A 5,001-nucleotide genomic window follows, 5' to 3' on the forward strand; every position below is an offset into this window, starting at 1 on the left:
GATTGGCTTCGTTCTTCGAGGTATTAGATGCTGACTTTTTGTTCGATTCCGCCATTCTGCTTCAAATGGAATTATTATGAAGAAACTGAACAAAAATAAAGTGTTTCAACAGAGAATTACCGATCAAATTAACAATTATGGGTGAGGAGAATCAAACTATGCCGCCATCTTATCCAGCTGATTGTATCATAACAGTAAAGCTTTTTATGTGTAGTCCACTGTTATATTGAGTCACGTTTATCAAAAAACACTGATAAAAGCATATATACCCCCACTTTATTGGTATTTAAATAGTATATGTTTATGTCGAACTTTATTCATGAACAGATGACGCTGTATTAAGCAGTATATAAAAAGTGTTTCTGTTGCTCATGAAAACGTTTCTGAAACATCTGTGTATTTGAAAAATGTTGCATTTAATTCACTTCATCTGTGATAGAGTATGCAAACACTGCGAGAGCATCACTAATGGGAGCAGAAAGTGTTCGACTTGACGTCTCCGCTTTTTCACCCCGACTACAAGCGGCTACTCTTGCCAGCCGGTGGCAGGCTAGTGTAGTTCATCTCGAACAAGCCTATTGAGAACATGACACATGAACCAAAGAACCAATCAAAACATGGCACATACATAAGGCAGAAATACAAGAGGATCAAGGGAATCACATGACTAAACAGGGACCATGACTAAACTCCAAAATAAAAGACATGAAGACATGAACATGAAACAAAACCCCAAAACAACCGTGACAGACAAATTAAATTTATTTGGGTGAATACAGCATAGTTTACAACATCACATACATTTAAACTCATTTAACAAGCATTTTAGACATAAAAAAAGCATTTTAATTTAAGTGTATTCAACCGTTCTCTGTAATCGCTTTTTACCAAAATAGAGCTAATTCTCGTGCTGTTGTGTTGACGAAATCGGAGCCGGTGAAGGGCTGCTGTTCGTGGGGGAGCTGCGAACTTCAGACCGCGGCGGCCTCACGTTTCACTTGTAACTTAGCTGAAAGATGAAGTGACTGACTCCAAAACCTGCCCATAAACAAACAGTACTGAGATTAGAGAACATATTATAACATTAGATTAAATTAAAGTCACTATTATAACGAATAAAATGCATTTGTTATGCAAGGTAAAAGGCATTTCTATCATGCGAAACAACCGACCGCTGCTGTCGCAGCTGACTGACATCTCGTCCTTATGTTGCACTGCGTAAAATAATAAAATTTACAGCAAAGTATAGACGTTATAAATGAAATAAAATGTATACAAACCTTTATTTTGCTGAAGAAGTGCACCAAATCGGCAGCGCTGAGAGCCACTTTCTCCTGTAGAGGACACAAAAAGCCAGTGATCTGACTGTAACTCAGCAGCTGCGTTGTTTCGTAGGAGACAGGCTCAACCCAGCAGTTGGGTAAAAAAAAATAACAGCGTTAAAAATGACCCAGCAACTTAGTTACAGAAAAACTACCCAGCACCTGGGTAAAAATATTAAAAACATCCCAATAAATTGACCCAGCGGGCTGAACCCAGCACTTGGGTTAAAAAAATAACCCAGCATTTTTTTTAAGAGTGTACATACTGCTATTTGCACTTCTAGTTAGATGCTAACTGCATTTCATTGGCTCTGTATTTGTACTTTGCACAATGACAATAAAGTTGAATCTAATCTAATCTAATCCAAAGAACAGATATATCTTAAACTCTGTCATGGAAACTAGCATGTATAAACCCTAATTAAATAATTTAATAAAAAAATCTAAAATAAATTTATACCTGTATGACATTACGCTCTACCCACATTGGAACAGCAGTTTGGAAAATGGATGGATGGATGGATGATTCAACTGCAGATGCTGCCATCTCGCGTGATATGGGAATTCATTCAGCATGACCTTCACAGTGCATTATGGGTATTCTCTAGCTGTTGAGTGTACATCGGTTGTACTCGTACTGTACTGTACTGTAATCGTTATTGTGGTGCATTATGGTATTGAATGAGTGCACTCAATAACGTCTACTATGGTTTTGGACACTACTACAAATGGCTGTTCCCTCAAATAGTGCCCTATTTAAGGATATAAAGGGCGATTTCAGACACAGCCAAGGTCTTCAGACTCACTAGAAACTGCAAAACATTGTGCCCTTCAGGAATGGGATTGGACAACCCTGATCTATGGTGATGAGCCATACATTACAGCACTAAACAGCAGACTTGGTGAATCTATTTCCGCCTCTTTATCTTAATTTTAGGGAACGGATTCCAGTAGCACAGGGTTCCGATGATGAAGGAGTACAGGTGTGTCTTGTTCTTGTTTTACAATACTACGTTCAAGTGTTTCAATTTTATTCATTATAATACAGGCTAATTTTACCTAAACTTTTCCTACAGGCTGGTGAAGAACTCCAATCCAGATGATCAGACTGGTGATTAATTGTGATTTGTCATTACTGCTCACCAGTAAGGTAGAATGTTCCTCACCATCTGTGCCGATGACCAAACAAACCAACAGCTTATTGACACCATATGTTATTCAGTTGTGTACAAAAAAAAAAATGGGTAGGAAAGTACCTTGGTTTATAAAACTGAGGTGATGTCATATTACATTTCAAGCCTGGAAAGTCCCTACAAAAATCAATGCCTGAGGACCATGAAAGGAACTCTCTACCCAAAAACGAAAGTTCAAATTCAGATCATTTACTCATCCTCATGCTGTTCCAGGAAAAAATATGACATTTCCTCTGTAGAACACAGACAGAGATTTTTTGAAATATAAGCCATCCCTGTGGGTCAAAACGATCACAGTAATGCATATGATTGCAGTTATGAATCAATGTCTTCGTAGGGGTAAGTTTTAAAATTACTTTATCAATTGTATCTGTGTTGTTTTTAATGTCAAATAGCCTACTTAAATTTAGCCAAATACTTAAACCAGTCAGAATAATTTAAACTGTTACCAAAAACAACAAACAGTTTAAAATTGTATATAAATTATACATAAAAAAAAGGATAGGTCCGCAATATTATGACAAAGTCATTATTGTTGATTATTGCTCTTATATTAATGATGGTTAATAGAATATATATGTAAAAGTATTTTTGTGTTTGGGGAAATGTCACGCCATATTCCTGCCACACTGACAAACGTGTCGGTCCATGACGTTAATCTAATCTAGCGCAAGTTATACAAAATCTCCCATTATAATTACTGAAGCTGCTAAATGAATGTCTTAATTATCATTTCTGCACTTAATTGTTTATGATGGGAGTTTAACAAAACACTGGCTTGGTTTTCAGCTAAATGCCTCTGATTGGCTATTGTGTTCATAAACTCAACAGATAGGTGTATGATTGGTTATAATGCTCACTGCTGCAAAAAAAACAACGCATAAAAAGCCATCTGATGCAAAATGTGCATATAAAAATGTAATTATGCGAATTAACAGTTTCATTATTTTAACATTTTATTTTAATCGCGACAGTCATAAACCTAGTTTAATTGTGCAGAGACCATTTTGTTGAGCCTTTATTGCAAATTTGTGGGGCTTTTTTGTTCATTTTGGTGGCATTTTTGCCACAAGCCCCCATTAATTTCCGACCCTAATGGATTTGCAGATCTTAAAAATAAATAAAATAAAATCTCAGTTTGTGTTCCACAGAAGCAGTGTTGCCAAGTTTCCCGCAAAATTCTGCAATTTTTTTGAGCTAGTTTTGGCTGTGATTAGGCTAGATTTAAGTAGCAATAAGGCTGGTTTTCCCTGCACGGAAAAAATAAATAAAGTCATATACATCTGGGATGGCATGAAGTTGAGTAAATGAGAATGATACCAAGAATTATATTTTAATGGCAAACACTGTCTGGATTGATCACCCAATTCACTAAATGAAACATCCAAATGTTTCATCCAAAAAATAATTTGCGCAAAAACAATTTGCATGGCAATCTCCTCATCTAGCTGGCCTGAGTGCTTGACTGTGGAGAATGCAGCAGCTCTTTAAAATGCTGAAAATACACTCCTCAAAATGCTGAAAGCGCATGAAAAGATGCAGGTGCAAACAGTTCAGTGCAGTCACACCATTCCACACCACAGACAGTCTTGTATCAGCAGCACCAGCACCATAGCCGGATACACATGTCCTTCTGTTTGACTAAGGAGCGTTGACAGGAAGAGGAACTTAACTGCCAGGGTACAGGGTAGTAACACACAAAGATTAACCAAAATAGGACAGTGTGTAGGCTACAGTAGTCATAACAACAACATGTTTTGTACAAAACAGCTTTAATGTGTAACAGTTAAATGTGGGGTTAAACACTTCTCATCTAAGAGTGATGTGTTAGCTGCTGAAATTAGTGTTACTGAGATCAGACTGCTAAGATAACCAGCCAGAATGTTTCACTATTCTGGCTGGTTATCTTGTAATCACTATTTCTTGTAGAAATATAACCTCAGCTTGAAAATGGTGCTACTGTATAAAAACGTTTTGTATTTACAGTGCTGTGAAAAGTACAAATTACCAGGACATACAGAGTAAACGGGTATTTTACCATTGTTAATAGATAAAACCAATATAATTTAACAAACAACATCTGGAATATGCATTTTATAATGGTCCTACATCCTAAACAAAAATGCCTTGTGAAAAAAGTCAAACAGGTGCAAATTAGCAGAACATGGTTCGAGGAAGACCGCAATATATAAACATCAGTAAACTGTTTACTCATAAGCATTCAAGTAAGTGATAACATCGTGCCAAGAGCAAAAGAGCTGCCCAAGGCCCACAGAAGAAATGTTATTGAAGATCAGTCTAGAAAGGAATTCAAGACTGGTGGCAATCTATCTGTCTCACAAAATTCACCTAGAAAGCAAAGGGTAAGATGCTTCAGTCAGTGTAAATGTGGACTAGTCAACCATTGGAATGGGATGGCAAAAGTCTGATCTACATTAGGGCCTTTCGCACCGCTTTAGTTCCAGAACTAAATGTACAGTACTAAA

Source organism: Sinocyclocheilus rhinocerous, unplaced genomic scaffold (assembly GCF_001515625.1).
Source record: "Sinocyclocheilus rhinocerous isolate Xijiao unplaced genomic scaffold, SAMN03320098_v1.1 scaffold895, whole genome shotgun sequence".
NCBI lineage: Eukaryota > Metazoa > Chordata > Actinopteri > Cypriniformes > Cyprinidae > Sinocyclocheilus > Sinocyclocheilus rhinocerous.